Source organism: Triticum urartu, chromosome 2 (assembly GCF_003073215.2).
Source record: "Triticum urartu cultivar G1812 chromosome 2, Tu2.1, whole genome shotgun sequence".
NCBI lineage: Eukaryota > Viridiplantae > Streptophyta > Magnoliopsida > Poales > Poaceae > Triticum > Triticum urartu.
Window position 1 is genome coordinate 201,696,477 of NC_053023.1, and position 27,267 is coordinate 201,723,743.

The window sequence follows — 27,267 nt, forward strand, 5'->3', positions numbered from 1 at the left end:
CACCCCATAAGGTTGTGAAGCATATTCTTCGATATCTAGCTCACACTCCAACACTTGGATTATGGTATCCCAAGGGCTCGGCTTTTGATCTCATTAGATATTCAGAGTCGGACTATGCTGGTGATTGTGTGGACCACAAGTCAACATCAGGCACATGCCATTTCCTTGGACGATCCTTGGTCTGTTGGTCTTCGAAGAAGCAGAACTGTGTATCACTCTCTACTGCTGAAGCTCAATACATTGTTGCTGGTTCGTGCTGTGCTTGATACGTCTCCAACGTATCTATAATTTTTTATTGTTCTATGCTATTATATTATCTGTTTTGGATGTTTAATGGGCTTTATTATACACTTTTATATTATTTTTGGGACTAACCTGCTAACCAAAGGCCGAGTGAAAATTGCTGTCTTTTTGCCTATTTCAGTGTTTCGCGGAAAAGGAATATCAAACGGAATCCAAATGGAATGAAACCTTTGGGAGAGTGATTTTTGGAACAAACGCAATCCAGGAGACTTGGAGAGGACGTCAAGGAAGCATAGAGGAGGCCACTAGGCAGGGAGGCATGCCCCCCACCCTCGTGGGCCCCTCGTGGCTCCACCGACCTACCTCTTCCTCCTATATATGTCCATATACCCCAAAAACATCCAGGAGCACCATGAAACCCTATTTCCACTGCTGCAACCTTCTGTACCCAAGAGATCCCATCTTGGGGCCTTTTACCGGAGCTCCGCCGGAGGGGGAATCGATCACGGAGGGCTTCTACATCAACACCATAGCCTCTCCGATGATGTGTGAGTAGTTTACTTCAAACCTTCGGGTCCATAGTTATTAGCTAGATGGCTTCTTCTCTCTCTTTGGATCTCAATACAAAGTTCTCCTCGATTTTCTTGGAGATCTATTCGATGTAATTCTTTTTGCGATGTGTTTGTCGAGGTCCGATGAATTGTGGGTTTAAGATCAAGTTTATCTATGAACAATATTTGATTTTTCTCCGAAATCCTTTATGTATGATTGGTTATCTTTGCAAGTCTCTACGAATTACTTGTTTGGTTTGGCCTACTAGATTGATCTTTCTTGCAATGGGAGAAGTTCTTAGCTTTGGGTTCAATCTTGCGGTGTCCTTTCCCAGTGACAGCAGGGGTAGCAAGGCACGTATTTTATTGTTGCCATCGAGGATAAAAAGATGGGGTTTATATCATATTGCTTGAGTTTGTCCCTCTACATCATGTCATCTTGCCTAATGCGTTACTCTGTTCTTATGAACTTAATACTCTAGATACATGTTGAATAGCGGTCGATGTGTGTAGTAATAGTAGTAGATGCAGAATCGTTTCGGTCTACTTGTCATGGACGTGATGCCTATATAGATGATCATGCCTAGATATTCTCATAATTATTCGCTTTTCTATCAATCGCTCGACAGTAATTTGTTCACCCACCATAGAAGTTGCTATCTTGAGAGAAGCCACTAGTGAAACCTATGGCCCCCAGGTCTATTCTCTGTTATATTAATCTCCCGTCAACTAGCTATTTCTGGCGCCGTTTATTTTGCAATCTTTTATTTTCCAATATATATCATAAAAATACCAAAAATATTTGTCTTATTATCTCTATCAGATCTCACTTTCGTAAGTGACCGTGAAGGGATTGACAACCCCTTTATCACGTTGGTTGCGAGGTTCTTGTTTGTTTGTGCACGTACTAGGCGACTTGCATGTAATCTCCTACTGGATTAATACCTTGGTTCTCAAAAACTGAGGGAAATACTTATGCTAGTTTGCTGCATCACCCTTTCCTCTTCAAGGTAAAACTAACGCATGCTCAAGAGGTAGCAGTGCTCAATTGCTATGGATGAAGCAAACCCTTAAGGACTACGGCATCAATGTGTAGAATGTGCCACTCTATTGTGACAATGAGAGTGCTATCAAGATTGCTCATAACCCAGTTCAACACTCGAAGACAAAGCACATTCATATTCGTCATCATTTTCTTCATGATCATGTGTTGAAGGGCGATATCTCCATCGAGCACGTGAAGACTGAAGAACAGCTAGCCGATATCTTCACAAAGCCCTTGGATGAGGAGAGATTTAGCAAGTTGCGGTGTGAGCTAAATATCTTAGAATCTTCGAATGTCCTTTGAAAAGAACACACGTCCTAACACTTATGCAAAATTGATGACTTAGATGTGCAACACACGAAGTTACGTTTTTCTTCAATCAATGAAGACTAACCCTCTAAGTGTGAAGAAATTAACAAAGAATTTGATTCTTAGAGCCCTACGACAATTGTATGCGGCGTCTGAAATCATCATTCTTATACGGTGGGTCACGCCACCAACAAAAGTTGAAAATCTTCAATTTGATTATTTCTTCAGTTTTGAAATTCCTCAGTTGTTCGATTTCTTCAACATTGCAATGTCTTCACTCTCTCCATCGTTTTTCTTCATTGACTATATATATACATATGAGTTTATGTCCTCTACAGCATTCACTTATTGCTATTTCTTCAAGTTGCCTTTTTCTGCTAAGTGAATGTGATCGGACCCTCTATGCTATACTCAACCCAGTCTATTCACAAGTTCTTCAGTTCTATTTGAAACCCATTCAAAATCTTCACTGTGTCCTTGTCAGCGGAAGAATTTGCGAACGAAACATTAAAATTTTCTTATCTAAATTTTCATTTTTTGCCGCCTAAACCGTTCCACATCCCATGATAAGAATTATCTATTCACCCATGATCTCACATGATCGCCTCCGCTCTGTAGGTGGGTGACACATGTCTCTAGGATGAGAAGGGTCAGGGGCACGCTCGTCCATTTTCCTTGGGCGAGTGGTTTTTCACCTTGGCTATATATACCCCTCACCCTTCTCAGACTGTTTTTACTCCATGTGACCTCACTCCCTCGCTCAAGCTCTCAAGACCTAGCATCGCCGCTACTTCCATCATCGCCGGTGAGGAAGAGCTTCGCTGCCTCGACCTCGTCGCCGTCGTACTCGCGTCGGCCGCGGATTTCTTCACTCCACCGCCGCCGTAGCTGTCTTCCTCCGCCAAGTTAGGGCGTGGAAGATCTAGACTAACGAAATTTCAATCTACATTCCCAGTTCGTCGTGTTCTTCGTCAAGGGTAATTAAAAGCTACTTTTACCGCCCTTGTTGATTCTGATGATTTCCACAAATCTTCAAAAGGTGTTTATTCTTCAATGTCCACACTCTAAACACCTTACACAAGCATATGTTCTTGATCTGTTTCTCTAAACCACATTTTTCTTCAAGATTCCCCAGTTGTGTGGATTTTCAATCTATACAACTCTGGAACCTAAGTCAAAAAGTGCTTAGTGAAATTCCTCAAGATGCCACTGGTCAAATTCCTCAAACTTGTTCTTTTTGCAAAAACTTCTGAGAACGCATATGACTTCTCCAAATTCTCCGCACCTATACTCTGTTCACAGGTACTCATGTCCGCTGCTGAATCACTAGGTTCTCATCAACTTAACTCATTTGTAACGTTCCTCGAAGAAAAAATGCACACTTCTTCAGAGAACTCAATTGTTCAAAATCCTCGGCTGAAGAATATGGCAGGCGGCAAGAAACCTCAGAAGGGAGGCAAGAGACTGGAATTCAACACTGCTTTTGAAATCCCTGAAGACATCTGAGGGAGTCCTGGATTAGGGGGTCTCCGGACAGCCGGACTATCTCCATTGGCCGGACTGTTAGACTATGAAGATACAAGATTGAAGACTTCGTCTCGTGTCCGGATGGGACTCTACTTGGCGTGGAAGGCAAGCTAGGAAATACGTATATGGATATCTCCTCCTTTGTAACCGACCTTGTGTAACCCTAACCCTCTCCGGTGTCTATATAAACCGAAGGGTTTTAGTCCGTAGGACAACAATCACAACATACAATCATACCATAGGCTAGCTTCTAGGGTTTAGCCTCTCCGATCTCGTGGTAGATCTACTCTTGTAATACCCATATCATCAATATTAATCAAGCAGGACGTAGGGTTTTACCTCCATCAAGAGGGACCGAACCTGGGTAAAACTTCGTGTCCCCTGCCTCCTGTTACTATCCGGCCTAGACGCACAGTTCGGGACCCCCTACCCGAGATCCGCCGGTTTTGACACCGACATTGGTGCTTTCATTGAGAGTTCCGCTGTGCCGTCGCCACCAGGAAGGATGTCTCATCCCGTCTTCAAAGACGGCACTATCACTGAGGGAGCTTTGGCTATCGGCCAAACTCTCCGACTAGGTGGTTTTCTTATGACCGCTCATTCGGCCGCTGCACCGACGATGACTTCTCGGGTCATCGAAAGCAATCTTCACGTCAACTCGGAACTTGCCGAGCAGTTAGATCCAATGGAGCTCTCTTTCCTGAACGAGCTCTTGGATCGCATCGCCGCCCTGGGAGTCGCTACAGACTATGTTCATATTGGGCCTAAACCCGATCTGAGAGAGATCAACTCTCCCCAGGTCACCCATCACGTTGAAGTGGTGGAGGAACAATGCGGCAACCCTTCATCTATCTTAAGGACTAGCTATGTCCGGATTCCCGATCCCTCCAAGATGGATACCCGCGGAGGGGAGGACGTCACTCAAGGCCTGAACCTAGACTCAGGCAGCGGGCTAGATTCATCGGAAAACATCCAAGACTCCAAACCTTCGAGTTAGGAAACTCCTTGGTCCTTGAGTCTCAGATTGGGTAAGGATTCAGATTCAATTCCACCCACCCACCCAAACATACGCGATCTATCCCAAATTAGTCAAGAGCCCGAAGAAACAGTACACCATTACTGGGCAAGATTCCTCCTGATCATGAACAGGATAAAGGACTGCCGCGAGGAAGACGCAATTTCATTCTTCTGCAATAATTGCACGGACAAGGGAATCCTCAACGCCATAAGTCGTCGTGAAATTACACGTTTTGCTGACTTGGTGTCCATAGTACGAAAGTACTGTGCGATGGAAAGCAACTGGAAAACCGAAATAAATTTTTTTGATAATCCGGCCCTGAATACAATCCTAGAACAACCTACGTCAAGCATAACTCCAACACCGTGTTCACTTCCCGGACTCCGCCGGAAAGAGACCATCACGATTACACACGCGGTTGATGCATTTTAATTAAGGTTAACTTCAGGTTTTCTACAACCGGACGTTAACAAATTCCCATCTGCCCATAACCGCGGGCACAGCTTTCGAAAGTTCAATCCCTGCAGGGGGTCCCAACTTAGCCCATGACAAGCTCTCATGGTCAACGAAGGAATAGACCTTCTCCCGAGACATTCTGATCAGGCTCGGTATCCCGGTTCTACAAGACACTTCGACAAGTTAAAACAAATCCAGCAACACCGCCCGAATGTGCCGACAAATCCCGATAGGAGCTGCACATATCTCGTTCTCAGGGCACACTCAGATGAGACATCCTATGAGTAAAACCAAACCTCAAGTTGCCCCGAGGTAGCCCCGCAGTCTACTCGGTCGGACCAACACTCAGAGGAGCACTGGCCCGGGGGGGTTTAAATAAGATGACCCTTGGGCTGGCCGACCCAAAGGAAAGAAAAGGCTAGGTGGCGAATGGTAAAGCCAAAGTTGGGCATTGCTGGAGAAGTTTTATTCAAGGCGAACTGTCAAGGGGTTCCCATTATCACCCAACCGCGTAAGGAACGCAAAATCCGGGAACATAACACCGATATGACAGAAACTAGGGCGGCAAGAGTGGAACAAAACACCAGGCATAAGGCCGAGCCTTCCACCCTTTACCAAGTATATAGATGCATTAATTAAATAAGGTATATTGTGATATCCCAACAAGTAAACATGTTCCAACAAGGAACAACATCTCCATGTTCCAACAAGGAACAAACTTCAATCTTCACCTGCAACTAGAAACGCTATAAGAGGGGCTGAGCAAAGCGGTAACATAGCCAAACAACGGTTTGCTAGGACAAGGTGGGTTAGAGGCTTGGTTCAACAATATGGGAGGCATGGTAAGCAAGTGGTAGGTATCGAAGCATAGGCATATCAAAAGAGCGAGCAACTAGCAAGCAAAGATAGAAGTGATTTCGAGGGTATGATCATCTTGCCTGAAATCCCGCAAGGAAGAAGAACGAGTCCATGAAGAAGACAAACGGACGTAGACGAACGGGTCCTCACAAACGCGACGTTACCAGAACCAACCCGAAGAAGCAAACACCGGAAAGGAAGCACACAACATAGTAAACAAACCACACATGAACATGGTATGATATGCGAGATGCGGTATGCGATGCATATGCATGATTTGACAAGAGATGCGTGAACCTGGACTCAACTTGGAAATCCAAGTGTGCCACTGGAAAGATGAGATGAAATCGCTTGAAAACGATATAAAGAACGCCGGAATCGGAGTTACGGTTTGGAAATGGCAAGCGATTTAAAAATGACACCGGTCTGCGATTTACAGCAAGTAGTCAACTAAATGCAACGAGATGAACATGCTACAGCACCCAAACATGGCATCAAAATACATGGCAGGAACACATTCATGATTCTTAACAAAAGTCTAGCACTGAGCTACGGCCAATTCATCCGTTAACAGGTTCAAACAAGCATGGCAAAAATGCATTTGGTAAACAGATTTCAGACTTAGTGAAATTAACACTTGTCTGGAATTTCAGATCAGGTAGCACTCTTTGGAGCAAAAAAACTATATGATACAGGAACTGAACATGGCAAAGTAAAGCATGGCATGGAGCTACTCAAAGAGCTTAACAAAAGTCCCTTAGTGACCTTGAGCCAAAAGGGATCAGAAAATACAATTGCAAGCATGTGAACATGGCAAAAACATAATCAGTTCTCAGACTTGGTGAAAACTGGAGCATGCTGAAACAGATATCAAGTAGGCATGTTTACGAGCTCGATGCACTCACTACAGAGCATGTCATGACAATCTAAGCATGCACCCATCAAGAATACACAAAATACAAGCTAGACATGGCAAGAACAAAAGCATAGCATGCACGGATCAACTACAACATCCTCGGCAAAATTGCTAACAAGTAGACAATCTACCCAGATTCACGAAATAGCAAAAGTAGAGCTCGATTGACTCAAGCTAGGGTCCTCCATAATTTCAAACAAAGACATGGATGGATAGAGCACTAAAAGATTAAAAAAACATCCTTACTGATCATCCTCAAAAGAGGCACGGATCACTAGGAAACAACAAGAACATATGGCATCATGAGATAAACAGACCAAGGACTTAGTGGAAATGATAAGTCCCTGAAATCAGCATTAACAAGTGCACCACTTTGCAAGCTTGTGCTAGTCACCACACACATCACAAAAATACATGGGTTGCACCTCTGGATAGATGGCAAAACATATAACAAAACTCATGTAGAGCTCAGGGGCATATCATGCACACAATAATCATGGAAAAAATGACAAAAATCTAAATGGAGCAGCAGATCTGACAATTATCTCAAATAGCACTCTTCCAACAGCATTTCGGGCAACAATATGAACTCAAATGAAAATGATGCAATGAGATGAAATGATGTGCTCTCTGAGACGAACATTTTGATATGCTATATGCATGAATCGGAGCTACGGATGCAAAGTTACGGCATGATGAACATAGGCATGTGAATCTGGGAATTTCGGGGACTTAGAGAAATTATACCCTCGTGATAAAAGTCAATGGCATGGAATCCGAGGTTTGCCGGCACGGTTCTCGCCGGAGATGCGGGGAGAGAGATGGACCTTGCCGGAGATGGCGGATCCGGGCCGGATCTCGCCGGATCCGGCCGGATCCCGGCGCGGGGCGGCGGAGGAAGGCTGCCGGCGGGGTCGGTGAGCGGCGCGGCGCTCGTCGCCGGCGATGGCTGGAGCTGTAGGAGCACGGGGCGGCACGGTTCCCGGAGAGGAGTGGCGCCGGCGATGGCACGGTGGCCGGCGTCGGTTTCCGCGCGGCGGCGCGGTAGTCGGGGAAGGTGGTGCGGCGGAAGGCGCCCGAGGCGGCGGGGACGCCCAGGCGCGGGGCGGCGGCAATTCGGGCCCCGCGGGCCCGTGGCGACGGAGGAGAGAGGAGGAGGCCAGGTGGCGCGCGGGGGTTGGCCTGGAGCGGCGGCGGGGCGACGTGGTGAGCTTCGATAGGCCGGAGTGAGGTGGCGGCGACGGCGGACATGTCCGGCCGGTGGTGGGAATTTTGTCCGGCGGCGCGAGGAGCGGGACTAGGGTTTGATCTGCGCGAGATTTTCGGAGGGGATCACATATTTATAGGTAGAGGGAGCTAGGAGAGTCCAAATAAGGTGCGGTTTTCGGCCACGCGATCGTGATCGAACGACCGAGATGATAGGACAGGGTTAGGTGGGTTTTGGGCCACTTTGGAAGGGTGTTGAGCTGCAACACACACGAGGCCTTTTCGGTCCCTCGGTTAACCGTTGAAGCATCAAACGAAGTCCAAATGGTACGAAACTTGACAGGCGGTCTACCGGTAGTAAACCAAGGCCGCTTGGCAAGTCTCGGTCCAATCCGGAAATGTTTAATCCCCACACAAGAAAGAAAGGTAGAAATGACCACCGGAGGAGAACGAAGCGCCGGAATGCAAAACGGGCAACGGGGAAAATGCTCGGATGCATGAGACGAACATGTATGCAAATGAAATGCACATGATGACATGATATGCAATGCATGACACGCAAGCAAGGACAACACAACAACATCGAATAACTGGACGACACCTGGCACATCGGTCTCGGGGCATTACAATCACGCCGCAGCCCGGGCTCTTGTAAGCAAGGCCTTTCGTACAGGATTCTATTGGCCAACGGCCCGGCCAGACGCACAGGACTTGGTCCAACGTTGCGCCGGTTGCCAGCTCTTTGCAAATCAAAGCCACATGCCACCCACCGCCCTCCGAACAATCCCCATTACATGGCCCTTCACGGTCTGGGGGCTTGACATGGTTGGACCCCTTAAAGGGGGAACCCACAAGAAAAAATACTTATTGGTCATGGTGGATAAATTCACCAAATGGATAGAGGCCAAACCGGTTAAAACAGCTGAATCCGGACCGGTGATAGATTTCATATCCGGGGTTGTACACTGTTACGGCGTCCCCCATAGCATCATCACTGATAACGGCACAAACTTCACGGCCGATGAGGTAAAACTCTGGTGCAGCAAAATGGGCATCAAGCTTGATTGTGCTTCGGTCTATCACCCACAAACCAACAGTCAAGTCGAACGAGCAAATGGTCTTATAATGAGCGGCATTAAACCCAGATTAGTGCGCTCCTTAACGGAGTCTGATACGCATTGGGTAGAGGAGCTCGACTCCGTACTCCGGGGGCTGCAGACCACGCCGAATCGTAGTACCGGATACACACCGTTTTTTATGGTGTACGGCGCAGAGGCACTCCTGCCCTGTGACATAATTCATGACTCACCTCGCGTGCGCATGTACGAAGAAAGAGAACCCGAGCTTGATCGGCAGGACAGTCTGGACACCTTGGAGGAAGAGCGCGACGTAGCCAAAGCCCGTTCCGCATTTTACCAGCAACAGGCTCGCAGATACCAAAGCAGAGAAGTATGGGCCAAAACTTATAACGTTGGCGAACTAGTTCTCCGGCTGCCGGATAAGAAAAAGAACAAGCTAGAACCCAAATGGGAAGGTCCCTTCATCATCGACCAAGTTCTGACCGGCGGAGCGTACCGACTGCGGGATGCATCAACTAGTCGACTCGAGCCGAACCCATGGAACGCAGCCAGGCTCCGAAGATTCTACGTCTAGCACCGGAATTTATGTTAGTCCCCTCCCTTTGTCCATTTTCTGCATATGCGTCATCTGTCTTGTTTCCCTTTCTTTCTTTTATTTCCCTAGGCCTCCAAGGGTCACCTTGTGCCTCACTTGTACATTATAGATATGCTAGCCGCACTCTATACACCAGGGGGCTTCTTTTACAGAAGCTTAGATTATTCATCTGGGCATCACGCCCAACACATGCGTTATACTTCTGCATGTACCTTTTTCACCATTATATGCATCGATATGACTTAAGTTTTGGCCAAGCTGGGTTGCCTGGCTCTTTTATTTATGCCCTACGTTCCCGTTAATTCGGCTAGGGCATAAGGGGAGCACCTCTGCGATTGTTACCACCGGGTCAGCCGGACGTGTACCTCAGACTGGGTGAAGCCGAAAGCTAGCGTTCTTAAGAGAATATTCGGACGGTGAACAAAAGATGACTTTTATTTATTATCCATATCTGCCCCCAGATGTTTTTTCTGCGCTTCTTGTCGTAGTCCAGACATGCACTTTAGGGCATGCCTACCCAGGGAAAGGAACCCTTAACGGAACTATTCTCTCTGGAAGATGTTTCTTACTACCCATGTAATATAACATAACTAGTTGGGCACTTGTCTGATAAAGCACTAATGACCCCTACGCCTAGTCTCCACGCATGCCCCGGTTCTTACATAACCGAAAGGGTATTCGGATACACTCCGGATTGTCGGGTCCCGAGGGTGAAGCGAAAAGGTCCGCCACGACAAACGATCTAAAATCCGGCTAGAAGGCATCATACATGTCACTTTAAAAATTACATAGTCAATTTGACTGGTTGAATTCCTCTTCAATACCATCCAATAGGCTGTCTAATCTACAGTCCTGTTGGGAATACTTTGCGGCTAATTCTACTTGGCCGTACACTAAACTGACAGGGATCTCCTTGCCATCAGGCCCCACAGGTCCGACTTCGGCCATGTGGTTCAGGTCAGCCTTCGTGTACCATGTCTTCACCATCGCCCAGGCTGCCCTGGCACCCTGACGGCAGGCTGATATCTTCCATAATCGGAAGCGCCGCCGTGCTCCCTTCAGCCTTTCTGCAAGCTCTCCAAGGCCTTCGGGTATGGAGACGGACGGCCACAAGGCCTAGGCGATGCCTTGCATCACCTGCCGAACTCATTCGTGCAACTGCGAGAGCTCGGGAAGAAGATCACCCGTCGAACCAGGCATCTCTTCGGCAGGACGACCTGTAAGCATACCTACAAACATAACTCTGTCAGCCAGCTTCCTTGCCGAACTCTTTTTTCAAAGTTTGTTCAAGCACTTACTAAATATGCCGCGTTGAAGCCGCCAATTCTCCTTAACAGAGTCCGACAGTTGGGCACGAACATCTTTTAGTTCCACGCCCAGCTTGGTGTTGGCATCTTGGAGAACATTCTTCTCTTGCCTCACCCTCGCCAGCACGCTCTCACCGGCCTTCAGCTGGCGTATGAGCTATTGCTTATCCGGATTTACTCCAGCGTCATCTGCAATTTTATCGTCAGATCTGCATATACGCCGCACTCTAATACGATACTTATCATTCGAAGGATATGTTACCAGAGGGGGTCTTTTTGGGCTCCCCCGCTGCGGCTAGTGCGGTCTGCAGTTGGGCTTTGCACTCTTCCAGCTCCTGGGATAGTTGAGTATTCTTTTCTGTAAGAACCTGCATAACAAATGATCCTTAAATCAGTTATCCTAACTGTTTCAAGTCTCAGGGGCTATTGATATATATAATCATCAAATTTTCTTACCCGTGTGTCTTTTACATACTGCTCTGTGGCTCTGGCTAGACCATTTTGAGCGGCACTGAGGTGCGCATCTCCCGAGTTGAAGGCATTCAATGCCTCTTAGGAGAAACAAGCGTCACAAAGAACAGTCCGGCGACGCCTGTGGTTCATGGCACTTTCCACCTCGGAATGGGTGGCGGACAGTTTATCCGCATCCTTTGTCGGAGGAGCACCCGGCGCACGCCTTGTATTCGTTCCCGCCTCTGAATCTGGCCTTGGAGCCTGGCTTGTGGAGGCGCGATTGGTAGCCTCTCCGGGTATAGTCCGGCGAGCTCTTTTTTTTTGAAAAGAAGGCATGGGCGTTAATATGCCTCCGCAAATAATGTCTTGCAATAAAGACGGCGCACCGTACCGCTGCGCCGGTGCCTCAATCCGAACTGCAGATCTTTTTAGCCTGCCTGGCCTTGCGTCCCCTTGTTGGCTAGTTGCCACAGGCTCGACCTTCTTCCCCGAGGACCTCCCCTACAAAACACGGCTGTTATACGGTAATCAAAAAAGCGCAGGGACGGATCCCTTTTTACGTGCTGGGACTTCGGTCTCACTCACCTGTGAGGCTGGAACTAGCCCAGGGTAATCGGCCGTAATGGCCACCAAGGCGTTGTCATTACTCCATTGGTAAAATACCCCGTCGATCAGCTCCACAGATATGTCCAGATCCTCCTGGGAGGCCGGGTCAAGGGACCGTCCGGGGTCCTCGGGTTGCGGAAGAGGGTTGTTTATCTCCTTTACTGCCTGGCACAGCTCCTGCGATAAAATCGGTAGAATAAATACCTAACTACGGGAATACAAAATGGATGGGCAATAAAAAGTCTCCGCTTACCCAGCCCGGAGAAGTGTACATAGAAAATCCGCCCTGCGAGTTGACACGAAGGAATTCCTCCTCTTCTCCCTTGTACAAAGTGGATAAGATCTTTATTAGATCGGTTGTTGATCCCGGCCCTTTGCAGCCGTGGCGGGTGGCGTCATCCTCCCCGTTGAAATCCCACATGGGGTGGCCTCTATACTGAAGAGGTTGCACCCCCCCGCATGATGCATGTGGCCATGACCACGATCATGGTCAATCCGGATCGAGCTAAAAAACTTATCCAGCTCATCAGGTAAAGAATGTCCATGTCAACTTCCTCCAGGGAGCTCCGTGGACGCCTGCTTCGGTGCTTCTTCAAAGGGGCGTTGTCGAACTCCGGAAGGCCGATCAGAATAGGGTCCGGGAGGAGGACATCTTCTATATAAAACCATTCTGAAGGCCAGTCTTCGGACGTCTTCTTCGGGGTCCCGGACAGGTATTCGGTCCCGGTAATACGCCACACTTTGGCTCCGCCCACTTGATATATTGATCCCTTCTTAGAACGGGGCACGAGTGTAACACCCCGGATAAGATTTACCCAATATGTAATCCAACTCTTGCCGTTTCCGGCCTTAAGTTATTTTATTTTCTTGGGTTCGGGTTTTTTGTCTCTGTGTGTTGTTGTCGTTGTCATGCATCTCATATCATGTCATCATGTGCATTGCATTCGCATACGTGTTCGTGTCATGCATCCGAGCATTTTCCCCGTTGTCCGTTTTGCATTTCGGCGCTTCGTTCTCCTCCGGTGGTCTTTTCTACCTTTCTTTCGTGTGTGGGTATTAAACATTTTCGGATTGGACCGAGACTTGCCAAGCGGCCTTGGTTTACTACCGGTAGACCTCCTGTCAAGTTTCGTACCATTTGGACTTCGTTTGATGCTCCAACGGTTAACCGAGGGACCGAAAAGGCCTCGTGTGTGTTGCAGCCCAACACCCCTCCATTTTGGCCCAAAACCCACCAAAACCCTCTCCATCTTCTAGAGCGTTCGATCACGATCGCGTGGCCGAAAACCGCACCTCATTTGGACACTCCTAGCTCCCTCTATGCCTATAAATAGCCCCCCTCCGAAATCCACGGGCCCTTCTTCCCCAAACCCTAAAAAAATCATCTCCGCCGCCACCGGACACGTCCGGACGGTGCCGGACGCGTCCGCCGCCGCCTCCGCGCCACGTTTCGCGCCGCCGCACCCTCCGCCGCCAGCCCGCCAGGCCCGCGCGGGGCCCTCCCTGGCCCGCGCGCCGCCGCCGCCTCCCTGCAACCGCGCCTCGCGCCGCTCGCCTCTCCCCCCACGCCGGCGACAAGCCCGGCCGCCACCGTGCCGACCACGCCTCCAGCGCCGCCCCATCGCCTTGATCTCCGGCGCCGCCACCGACTGTCGCGCCGCCGCCGCTCGCGGTCACCTCGCCGCCCTGACGCCACCACGCCCCCGCGCCGCCACGTCTCGCCGTCCCCGAACCCCGGCGAGCTTCCCCGGCCACCGGCGTCCTCTCCGGCGACGTTGATCCTTGATCCGCGCGCCAGCTACAGTAACTCCGACGAGATCCCGATCTGGATCTGAGATCCGAAATCTCGGGGTTGACTTTTTCTCAGCAAACCCTAATTATTTTGCCATGTTCATCGTGTCGTAACTTTGCATCCGTAGATCCATTTTGGGCATATAGCATATCAAAATGTTTGTCTCAGAGAGCACATCATTTCATTTCATTGCATCATTTTCATTAGGGTTCATCTTAATGCCCGAAATGCTGTTGGAAGAGTGCTAGTTGAGATAATTGCCAGATCGGCTAATCCAAATAGCTATTTGTCATTTTTTCCATGATTATTGCGTGCATGATATGCCCCTGAGCTCTACATATGTTTTGTTATGTGCTTTGTCATCTTTCCAGAGGTGCCATCCATGTATTTTTGTGATGTGTGTGGTGACTAGCACAAGCTTGCAAAGTGGTGCATTCGTTAATGCTGATTTCAGGGACTTAGCAATTCCAAAGTCCTTGAGCTGTTCTTATCAATATGCCATATGTTCATGTTGTTTCCTAGTGATCCGTGCCTCTTTTGAGGATGATCAGTAAGGATGATTTGTTAATCTTGTAGTGCTATATACATCCATGTCTTTGTTTGCAATTATGGAGCACCCTAGCTTGAGTCAATCGAGCTCTACTTTTGCTATTTCGTGAATCTGGGCAGATTTTCTACTTGTTAGCAATTTTGCCGAGGATGTTGTAGTTAATCTGTGCATGCTATGTTATTGTTCTTGACATGTCTAGCTTGTATAATGTGTATTCTTGATGGGTGTATGCTTAGATTGTCATGAAATGCTCAGTAGTGAGTGCATCGAGCTCGTGAACATGCCTACTTGATATCTGTTTTGCATGCTCCAGTTTTTCACTAAGTCTGTGATCTGTTTAAGTTTTTGCCATGTTCACATGCTTGCAATTGTATTTTCTGATCCCTTTTGGCTCAAGGTCACTAAGGGACTTTGTTTAAGCTATTTGAGTAGCTCCATGCCATGCTTTACTTTGCCATGTTCAGTTCCTGTAGCATATAGTTTTCTTGCTCCAAAGTGTGCTACTTGATCTGAAATTCCAGACAAGTGTTAATTTCACTAAGTCTGAGATCTGTTTACCAGTTGCTCTTTTGACATGCTTGTTTGAACCTGTTAATGGATGAATTGGCCATACCTCAGTGTTCCTCTTTTGTTAAGCATTATGAATGGATCCCTGCCATGTATTTTGTTGCCATGTTTGGGTGTTCTAGCATGTTTTTCTTGTTGCATTTAGATGGTCACTTGCTGTATATCGCAGACCGGTGCCATATTTGTTTTGCTTGCCATTTCCAAACCGTGTCTCCGATTCTGACGTTCTTTATATCGTTTTCAAGCGAAATCATATCACCTTTCCAGTGGCACACTTGGATTCCCAAGTTGAGGCCAGGTTCATTCATATCCTGTCAAATCTTGCATATACATCACATATCGCATCCCGCATAGCATACCATGTTTGCATCATGTTGTTCGAGCTTTGCACGTGGTTGATTGCGTTCCTTTTGCTTGTTTGTCTTGTTTGGGTAGAGCTTTGCACGAGCTGGGAGACGAGTTCGCTAACGAGGAGCCCGTTGAGTTTGCTTTCGAGGATCCAGTCAACTCTGACAACTTTGCAGGCAAGATGATCATACCCTCGAAATCACTTCTATCTTTGCTTTGCTAGATGCTCGCTCTTTTGCTATGCCTATGCTACGATGCCTACCACTTGCTTATCATGCCACCCAAATTGCCATGTCAAACCTCTAACCCACCATGTCCTAGCAAACCGTTGATTGGCTATGTTACCGCTTTGTTCAGCCCCTCTTATAGCGTTGCTAGTTGCAGGTGAAGATTGGAGATCGTTCCTTGTTGGAACATTATTTACTTGTTGGGACATCATTATATTATCTCGTTACCTTAATGCATCTATATACTTCGTAAAGGGTGGAAGGCTCGGCCTTTTGCCTAGTGTTTTGTTCCACTCTTGCCGCCCTAGTTTCCGTCATATCGGTGTTATGTTCCCGGATTTTGCATTCCTTACGCGGTTGGGTAATAATGGGAACCCCTTGATAGTTTGCCTTGAATAAAGCTTTTCCAGCAATGCCCAACCTTGGTTTTACCATTTCCCACCTAGCCCCTTTTTCCCTTGGGTTTCCGGAGCCCAAGGTCATCTTATTTAAACCCCCCCGGGCCAGTGCTCCTCTGAGTGTTGGTCCAAACTAGAGTCCTGTGCAGCGCCCCCTCGGGGAAACTCAAGGTTTGGTTTTAGTTGTATGGAGCGCTCATCTGAGTGTTCCCTGAGAACGAGATATGTGCAGCTCCTATCGGGATTTGTCGGCACATTCGGGCGGTGTTGCTGGATTGGTTTTAACTTGTCGAAGTGTCTTGTAGAACCGGGATACTGAGTCTGATCGGAATGTCTCGGGAGAAGGTATATGCTTCGTTGACCGTGAGAGCTTGTCATGGGCTAAGTTGGGATGCCCTGCAGGGATTGAACTTTCGAAAGCCGTGCCCGCGGTTATGGGCAGATGGGAATTTGTTAATGTCCAGTTGTAGATAACTTGAACCTTAACTTAATTAAAATGAATCAACTGTGTGAGTTACCGTGATGGTCTCTTCTCGGCGGAGTCCGGGAAGTGAACACGGTGTTGGAGTAATGCTTGCCGCAGGTTGTTCTCTAGTTATTCGTTCGCGCTTTGCCTTCTCTTCTCGCTCTCTTGTGCGAACAGGTTAGCCACCATACATGCTAGTCGCTTGCTGCAGCTCCACATATTTACCTTGCCTTACCTATAAGCTTAAATAGTCTTGATCGCGAGGGTGCGAGATTGCTGAGTCCCTGTGGCTCATAGATTACTTCCAAATCAGATGCAGGGCCTGATGATTCCGTTCCATATGATGCGCTTGAGCTCAAGTGGGAGTTCGACGAGGACTCACGTCGTTACTATGTGTCTTTCCCTGATGATCAGTAGTGGTGCCCAGTTGGGGCGATCGGGACTGTGTCGCATGTTGGGTTGATCTTTTATTTTGGCACCGTAGTCGGGCCATGAGTGTCTGGATGATGTAATGCTATTTATGTACTTTGTGTGACGTGGCGAGTGTAAGCCAACTATGTTACCTTTCCCCTTATTATGTATTACATGGGATGTTGTGAAGATTACCTTACTTGTGACATTGCTTTGAATCCGGTTATGCCTCTAAGTCGTGCTTCGACACGTAGGAGATATAGCCGCATCGAGGGCGTTACAAGTTGGTAATCAGAGCATTCCCGACCTTAGGAGCCCCATTGCTTGATCGTTATTAGCGGCCGAGTTGTGTCTAGAAAAATGTTTTGAGTCATTTAGGAAATATATATCGGAGAGTTTAGGAATTCTTTTTACTTCCCAGTCCCTTCATCGCTCTGGTAAGGCATCCTGACGTAGAGTTTTGACTCTTCTCTTCTCAAACTTCACTAAAAAAATTTGGGATCACGCGGGTATCTTGGAATCGTTCCGATCGATTTGTGACGAGAACATTGTTCTTGTTGCCTCCTGTCTTTAGGGGTTGTGGCAGTGTCCCGTGGAGTTGAGCTCCGAGGTGTTGTCATCACAATTTTATCGTTGCAGTTCTGGAATACCTGAGTTTAGTACGCCGACATCGAAAATCTCTTTTATGCAGTTGTTGTTGAGATAACCTCGACGCCACCCAGTACTGGGGCGGGAGTTCAGGAGTATTGCCATAACTTGTATAACGGATGCTTTTCGAAGGTTGAGGTAGATGGTTTCCGAAGTTTTTCTCGGTTATGTGTTGAAGGATGGATACAGCTGGATGTAGGAATTGCTAGATTTGGGTGAGATATTATGCTTCCCCTGTATCCCCAACACCTGATTGCATAACCGGAAAGGTTCAGGAGTTTCATAGGTGGGAATTCTTGTAGATCTAGTTCTTCTTCCATGGATATTTGGTTTGACATGGGGATTTCTTACCAAGTATTCGTTCTTGATCCGTACCTTGTTGATTTTATTCCTCTACCTAAATTCTAAGTGGCTTCTCAATTTATGGATATGTGATCATTTCAAGTGGAATGCATTCGTTCATTTTGTTCGGATGTGAAGACGATATATTGCAATTTCATTCCGTTGGATTCAGCTTCAATTTTATCTATCAATGTGCTAATGGATGTCAACCTCTTCAGGATGGCTCCTCCAACGCGCACGACTCCGAATCCTGATCCGCCACCACCTCCCCCTCCTCCGGAGGCATGGCAAGCTGTGATGGCCGCAACCAATGCAAACACGCAGTTGATCATGCAAATTCTTCAAGAGAGCAATCAAGGCAATCAAGGCAACCAAGGCAACAATCAGAATCACTTTGCTACACTCAACCAGTTCCTTGCTAACGGGCCAAAGACTTTCAGCAATTGTGTTGAGGCAACTGATGCTGACGATTGGCTCGTGGACTTATGCAAGCATTTCGAGTGCAGTAATGTCAGGCCTGAGGACTTTGTCAAGTTCGCTTCCTTCCAACTCAAAGACCAAGTTGCAGAATGATTCCAGCAGTACAAGGATTCCAGAGGAGGCCGTGTGATTACCTGGGATGAATTCCGTCAAGACTTCAAAGCTCATCATATCCCTCAGAGCGTGGTTGAAAGCAAGCGTGAGGAATTCCGCAACCTGAAGCAAGGCTCTTTGTCTGTCAATGACTACAACAAGTTGTTTTAGAAGCTCGCCCGCTTTGCTAAGCAGGACGTCCCTAACGAGAAGAGCATGATATACCAGTTCAGGGGTGGTCTCAGAGAAGAAATCCAGCTAGCTCTTGTTCTCTTTGAGCCCTTGGGGTACGATGAGTTCTACAACATGGCATTGAAGCAAGAGGCTGCTCAACTGAAGTGTGATGCTTCCAAGAAGCGAGTCCGAGATGCTACTCCTTCTTCCTCTACTCAAGTGGCCAAGCAGTAGAAGTATTGGCTTCCTCCTCCTCCGTTCCGCCAGCCGTATCAGAAGAGCAAAGGTGGCAGTGGATCTTCCCACCCACCCAACCCTGGCTTTCAGAACAAGACTTCGTCTCAAGCTCCAAGATCGAGTGCTCCGTACCACTGTCCGCTTTCAGAGGTCACGTGCAACAAGTGCCAACAGAAGGGTCACTATTCCAACAAATGCTTCAATCAGATGCGTCTCTCTCCTCCTCCTCCTATGAGATCGGCAAGTACAGCTGTGGTCAAGCATAACTCCAAGCACGCCAAGGTCAACATGGTGAATGCATCTCAGGTAGAGGACTCGTCGGATGTCATCATGGGTAACCTTCCTGTTAACGATATTCCTGCAAGAGTTTTTTTTGACACTGGTGCATCGCATTGTTTCATTTCCAAACCTTTTGCATCAAAGTATGAGTGTGATTATCAGTATCTGCAAAGTTCCTTGCAAATCGTGTCACCGGGCAAACAAATGACAGCTAATACCTGCGTCCCGGATGTTACTATCACTTTGGGCGACTACAAATTTCTAGCTTCTCCTATTGTTCTGGGCGACTCGGATATTGATCTTATTCTCGGAATGGATTGGCTTTCTAAGCATAAGGCGCATCTTGATTGTGCAGCCAGGCAGATTCAATTGACTCATTCGTCTGAGGATGTGATTGTCTTTGCCGCTCGTGATGATACCATTCGTCTATTTTCTCTCAATGAGAAGGGTGAACTGGATGCCATCTCTCAAATTCCAGTCGTTTGCGAATATCAAGACGTTTTTCCAGAAGAGCTTCCAGGAATGCCTCCGCACCGGCCAGTTGAATTCGTCATCGATCTTGAGCCTGGCATGGAACCGGTTTGCAAAAGCCCTTACAAGCTCGGACCTGAAGAGTTGAAGGAGCTAAAGAAGAAACTCGATATTCAAGAGAGAATGGGTCTCATCCGACCTAGTTCTTCTCCGTGGGGTTGTGGAGTTCTTTTTGTGAAGAAGAAGGATGGAACGGACCGACTTTGTGTTGATTACCGTCCATTGAACAAGAAGGCTATCAAGAACAAGTACCCACTTCCCAACATCAATGAGTTGTTCGAACAACTCAAAGGTGCCCAAGTATTCTCCAAGCTTGATCTCTGTATGGGTTATCACCAGATTCGAATCCGTGAGCAAGATATTCCCAAGACGGCTTTCAGGACAAGCTATGGTTCATATGAATACACTATCATGTCTTTTGGCCTCGTCAACGCTCCTCCTACTTTCTCTCGCATGATGAACTTCATCTTCAACACCTACACCAATGACTTTGTTTTGGTCTATCTCGACGACATTCTGGTCTTTTCGAAGAACAAGGAAGATCATGCCAAGCACTTGCGTTTGGTTCTCGATAAGCTCAGGGAACATCAGTTCTGCGCCAAGTTCTCAAAGTGCGAATTTTGGCTCGATGAGGTTCTTTATCTTGGGCATATCATCTCTGCCAAGGGCATTGCGGTGAATCTTGAGAAGGTGTCCGCAATTGTAAATTGGGAACCACCTCAGAATGTGAAGCAACTCCGTAGTTTCCTCGGTCTCGCAAGCTACTGTCGAAGGTTCGTGGAGAACTTTTCTAAAATTGCAAAGCCCCTTTCAAACCTTCTCCAGAAGCACGTCAAGTATGTTTGGTCTCCGGAATGTGACATCGCTTTCAACACTTTGAAAGAGAAATTGGTCACTGCTCCAGTTCTGACTCCTCCTGATGAATCCAAACCATTCGAGGTCTTCTGCGATGCCTCTCTTCAAGGTCTTGGTGCAGTTTTGATGCAAGAGAAGAAAGTTGTGGCTTATACCTCTCGTCAGTTGAAACCCAATGAGAAGAACTACCCCACTCATGACCTCGAGTTGGCGGCAGTTGTGCATGCTCTTTTGACTTGGAGACATTTCTTATTGGGAAGAAAAGTGGACATCTTCACTGACCACAAGAGTCTCAAGTACATCTTCACTCAGCCTAATCTCAACCTCAGGCAGACTCGATGGGTCGAAATGATTCAAGAGTATAATCCGAGTATCGAGTATACTCCAGGCAAGGCCAATGTGATTGCTGACGCATTGAGCAGGAAGGCTTACTGCAACAGTCTGATTCTCAAGCCTTATCAACCCGAGCTTTGTGAAGTTTTCCGCAAAATCAATCTGCAAGTTGTTCCTCAAGGCTTCCTCGCCAACCTTCAAGTCTCTCCTACCTTGGAAGACCAGATTCACCAAGCTCAGCTTCTCGATGCTATGGTGAAGAAGGTGAAGATTGGGATTGCCAAGAGTCAACCCAAGTACAAGTGCTACCGCCTTGATGACAAGGATACTCTCTTCTTCGAGGATCGAATTGTTGTGCCCAAAGGTGACCTTCGTAAAGTGATCATGAACGAGGCTCACAATTCTCTCCTCTCCATCCACCCTGGGAGCACGAAGATGTATCAGGACCTCAAACAGGCTTATTGGTGGACTCGAATGAAGCGCGAGATTGCTCAGTTCGTGAATGAATGTGATGTCTGCAGAAGAGTGAAGGCAGAACACCAAAGGCCAGCTGGTCTCCTCCAACCTCTTGCCATTCCAGAATGGAAGTTTGACCACATTGAGATGGACTTCGTGACCGGGTTTCCAAAGTTCAAGCGTGGCAATGATGCTATATTCATCGTCATCGACAAACTCACTAAAGTGGCTCACTTTCTGCCTATCAAAGAGTCTATCACTGCAGCTCAATTGGCGGAGCTGTATACCTCTCGGATTGTCTCGCTGCATGATATTCCACAGGTGATCTCTTCAGACCATGGCAGCATCTTTACCTCCAAGTTTTGGGATTCTTTTCAGAAGGCCATGGGCACCAACATCCGCTTCAGCACTGCTTTCCATCCCCAAACTAGCGGTCAAGTCGAGCGTGTCAACCAGATTCTTGAAGATATGCTCAGGGCTTGTGTGATCTCTTTCGGCATGAAGTGGGAAGATTGTCTTCCATATGCTGAATTCTCCTACAACAACAGTTTTCAAGCAAGTTCGAGCAAGGCCCCATTCGAAATTCTGTATGGCAGGAAGTGCCGTACCCCGCTCAACTGGTCTGAAACCGGTGAGCGTCAACTTTTGGGAAATGACTTAATCACAGAGGCAGAAGAGATGTGTAAAGTCATTCATGATAACCTCAAAGCAGTGCAATCGTGCCAGAAGAGCTACTATTATAGTAAGCACCGTGATTTGGCTTTTGAGATCGGAGATCATGCTTACCTCCGCGTCTCTCCAATGAAAGGTACACGTCGCTTCGGTATCAAAGGGAAGCTTGCCCCTAGATACGTGGGACCTTTCAAGATCGTCAGCAAGAGAGGCGATCTCGCCTATCAACTCGAGCTTCCTTCAAACTTTGCAAATGTGCACGACGTGTTCCATGTCTCTCAGCTTCGCAAGTGCTTCAAGACTCCTGACCGCACCGTCAACTTCGAAGACATTGAGCTCCAAGAAGATCTCTCTTATCGTGAGCAACCCGTTGCAATTCTTGAAGAGACTGAACGCAAGACTAGCAATAAGTCAATCAAATTCCTCAAAGTCAAGTGGTCACATCATTCCGACCGTGAAGCCACCTGGGAACGCGAGGATCACCTCCGTTCTGAATACCTGGCGTTCTTCCAATCCTAGATCTCGGGACGAGATCCTTTCGTAGTGGTGGAGTGTTGTAACACCCCGGATATGATTTACCCAATATGTAATCCAACTCTTGCCCTTTCCGGCCTTAAGTTATTTTATTTTCTCGGGTTTGGGTTTTTGCCTCCGTGTGTTTTTGTCGTTGTCATGCATCTCATATCATGTCATCATGTGCATTGCATTCGCATACGTGTTCGTGTCATGCATCCGAGCATTTTCCCCGTTGTCCGTTTTGCATTCCGGCGCTTCGTTCTCCTCCGGTGGTCTTTTCTACCTTTCTTTCGTGTGTGGGGATTAAACATTTCCGGATTGGACCGAGACTTGCCAAGCGGCCTTGGTTTACTACCGGTAGACCGCCTGTCAAGTTTCGTACCATTTGGACTTCGTTTGATGCTCCAACGGTTAACCGAGGGACCGAAAAGGCCTCGTGTGTGTTGCAGCCCAACACCCCTCCATTTTGGCCCAAAACCCACCAAAACCCTCTCCATCTTCTAGAGCGTTCGATCACGATCGCGTGGCCGAAAACTGCACCTCAATTGGACACTCCTAGCTCCCTCTATGCCTATAAATAGCCCCCTTCGAAATCCATGGGTCCTTCTTCCCCAAACCCTAAAAAAATCATCTCCGCCGCCACCGGACAGGTCCGGACGGCGCCGGACGTGTCCGCCGCCGCCGCCAAGCCACGTGTCGCGCCACCGCACCCTCCGCCGCCGGCCCGCCAGGCCCGCGCGCCGCCGCCGCCCTGCAACCGCGCCTCACGCCGCTCGCCTCTCCACCCGCGCCGGCGACGAGCCCGGCCGCCACCGCGCCGACCACGCCTCCAGCGCCGCCCCGTCGCCTTGATATCCGGCGCCGCCACCGACCGTCGCGCCGCCGCCGCTCGCGGTCACCTCGCCGCCCTGACGCCACCACGCCCCCGCGTCGCCACGTCTCACCGTCCCCGAACCCCGGCGAGCTTCCCCGGCCACCGGCGTCCTCTCCGGCGACGTTGATCCTCGATCCGCGTGCCAGCTACAGTAACTCCGGCGAGATCCCGATCTGGATCTGAGATCCGAAATCTCGGGTTTGACTTTTTCTCAGCAAACCCTAATTATTTTGCCATGTTCATCGTGCCGTAACTTTGCATCTGTATATCCATTTTGGGCATATATCATATCAAAATGTTCGTCTCAAAGAGCACATCATTTCATTGCATTGCATAATTTTCATTAGAGTTCATCTTGATGCCCGAACTGCTGTTGGAAGAGTGCTAGTTGAGATAATTGCCAGATCTGCTGCTCCAAATAGCTATTTGTCATTTTTGCCATGATTATTGTGTGCATGATATGCCCCTGAGCTCTACATATGTTTTGTTATGTGCTTTGTCATCTTTCCAGAGGTTCCATCCATTTATTTTTGTGATGTGTGTGGTGACTAGAACAAGCTTGCAAAGTGGTGCATTCGTTAATGTTGATTTCAGGGACTAAGCAATTCCACTAAGTCCCTGAGCTATTCTTATCAATATGCCATATGTTCATGTTGTTTCCTAGTGATCCATGCCTCTTTTGAGGATGATCAGTAAGGATGATTTGTTAATCTTGTAGTGCTCTATCCATCCATGTCTTTGTTTGCAATTATGGAGTACCCTAGATTGAGTCAATCGAGCTCTACTTTTGCTATTTCGTGAATCTGGGCAGATTGTCTACTTGTTAGCAATTTTGCCGAGGATGTTGTACTTAATCCGTGCATGCTATGTTATTGTTCTTGCCATGTCTAGCTTGTATAATGTGTATTATTGATGGGTGTATGCTTAGATTGTCATGACATGCTCTGTAGTGAGTGCATCGAGCTCGTGAACATGCCTACTTGATATCTGTTTTGCATGCTCCAGTTTTTCACTAAGTCTGTGATCTGTTTAAGTTTTTGCCATGTTCACATGCTTGCAATTGTATTTTCTGATCCCTTTTGGCTCAAGGTCACTAAGGGACTTTTGTGAAGCTCTTTGAGTAGCTCCATGCCATGCTTTACTTTGCCATGTTTAGTTCTTGTAGCATATAGTTTTCTTGCTCCAAAGTGTGCTACCTGATCTGAAATTCCGGACAAGTGTTAATTTCACTAAGTCTGAGATCTGTTTACCAATTGCTCTTTTGACATGCTTGTTTGAACCTGTTAATGGATGAATTGGCTGTAGCTCAGTATTCCTCTTTTGTTAAGAATTATGAATGGATCCCTGCCATGTATTTTGTTGCCATGTTTGGGTGTTGTAGCATGTTTTTCTTGTTGCATTTAGATGGTCACTTGCTGTATATCGCAGACCGGTGCCATATTTGTTTTGCTTGCCATTTCCAAACCGTGTCTCCGATTCCGACGTTCTTTATATCGTTTTCAAGAGAAATCATATCACCTTTCCAGTGGAACACTTGGATTCCCAAGATGAGGCCAGGTTCCTTCATATCCTGTCAAATCTTGCATATACATCACATATCGCATCCCGCATAGCATACCATGTTTGCATCATGTTGTACGAGCTTTGCACGTGGTTGATTGCATTCCTTTTGCTTGTTTGTCTTGTTTGGGTAGAGCCGGGAGACGAAGTTCGCTAACGAGGAGCCCGTTGAGTTTGCTTTCGAGGATCCAGTCAACTCTGACAACCTTGCAGGCAAGATGATCATACCCTCGAAATCACTTCTATCTTTGCTTTGCTAGATGCTCGCTCTTTTGCTACGCCTATGCTACGATGCCTACCACTTGCTTATCATGCCTCCCAAATTGCCATGTCAAACCTCTAACCCACCATGTCCTAGCAAACCGTTGATTGGCTATGTTACCGCTTTGCTCAGCCCCTCTTATAGCGTTGCTAGTTGCAGGTGAAGATTGGAGATCGTTCCTTGTTGGAACATTATTTACTTGTTGGGATATCATTATATTATCTCGTTACCTTAATGCATCTATATACTTGGTAAAGGGTGGAAGGCTCGGCCTTTTGCCTAGTGTTTTGTTCCACTCTTGCCGCCCTAGTTTCCGTCATATCGGTGTTATGTTCCCGGATTTTGCGTTCCTTACGCGGTTGGGTAATAATGGGAACCCCTTGATAGTTCGCCTTGAATAAAGCTTTTCCAGCAATGCCCAACCTTGGTTTTACCATTTGCCACCTAGCCCCTTTTTCCCTTGGGTTTCTGGAGCCCAAGGGTCATCTTATTTAAACCCCCCCCCCCCCGGGCCAGTGCTCCCCTGAGTGTTGGTCCAAACTAGAGTCCTGTGCAGCGCCCCCTCGGGGAAACTCGAGGTTTGGTTTTAGTTGTATGGAGCGCTCATCTGAGTGTGCCCTGAAAACGAGATATGTGCAACTCCTATCGGGATTTGTCGGCACATTCGGGCGGTGTTGCTGGATTGGTTTTAACTTGTCGAAGTGTCTTGTAGAACCGGGATACCGAGTCTGATCGGAATGTCTTGGGAGAAGGTATATCCTTCGTTGACCGTGAGAGCTTGTCATGGGCTAAGTTGGGACCCCCTGCAGGGATTGAACTTTCGAAAGTCGTGCCTGTGGTTATGGGCAGATGGGAATTTGTTAATGTCCGGTTGTAGATAACTTGAACCTTAACTTAATTAAAATGAATCAACTGTGTGGGTTACCGTGATGGTCTCTTCTCGGCGGAGTCCGGGAAGTGAACACGGTGTTGGAGTAATGCTTGCCAGGGTTTTCCCAGTCACGACGTTGTAAAACGACGGCCAGTGAATTGTAATACGACTCACTATAGGGCGAATTCGAGCTCGGTACCCGGGGATCCTCTAGAGTCGACCTGCAGGCATGCAAGCTTAAATAGTCTTGATCGCGAGGGTGCGAGATTGCTGAGTCCCTGTGGCTCACAGATTACTTCCAAACTAGATGCAGGGCCTGATGATTCCGTTCCAGATGACGCGCTTGAGCTCAAGTGGGAGTTCGATGAGGACTCACGCCATTACTATGTGTCTTTCCCTGATGATCAGTAGTGGTGCCCAGTTGGGGCGATCGGGACCGTGTCGCATGTTGGGTTGATCTTTTATTTTGGCACCGTAGTCGGGCCATGAGTGTTTGGATGATGTAATGCTATTTATGTACTTTGTGTGACGTGGCGAGTGTAAGCCAACTATGTTACCTTTCCCCTTATTATGTATTACATGGGATGTTGTGAAGATTACCTTACTTGCGACATTGCTTTCAATGCGGTTATGCCTCTAAGTCATGCTTCGACACGTAGGAGATATAGCCGCATCGAGGGCGTTACAACGAGGCAGAACAGCTTCTTCCACAGAGCGAAATGAGCCTCACAGCCCAAAAACAATTCGCAAAGGGCTACGAATCCCGCGATATGCAGCAGGGAGGCAGGCGTAAGGTTGTGCAACTGGAGGCCGTAGAACTCCAGAAGCCCCCGGAGAAACGGATGAATTGGGAATCCGAGCCCTCTTACCAAATAAGGGACAAGGCATACCCGCTCTCCCTTGGAGGGATTGGGACGGCTCTCCGCTTGCTCTCCGCCATTGTAGGTGGCAAGCCCGGCTCGAACAGGGACCAGGTACGCTGGGGGAAGAAATCCCTTGGATTGAAGCATCACCAATTTGTTGTGCGGGATGCAACATCTCTCCCAATCTCCTGGTTTGGAGCTAGGGGTGCGAGAGGAGGAGCTGCGTCGACCGGACATGATGGAATGGATCTCTGTCGGGTGCGCTCCAATGAAGGCTCGCCAAAGGGGGATGG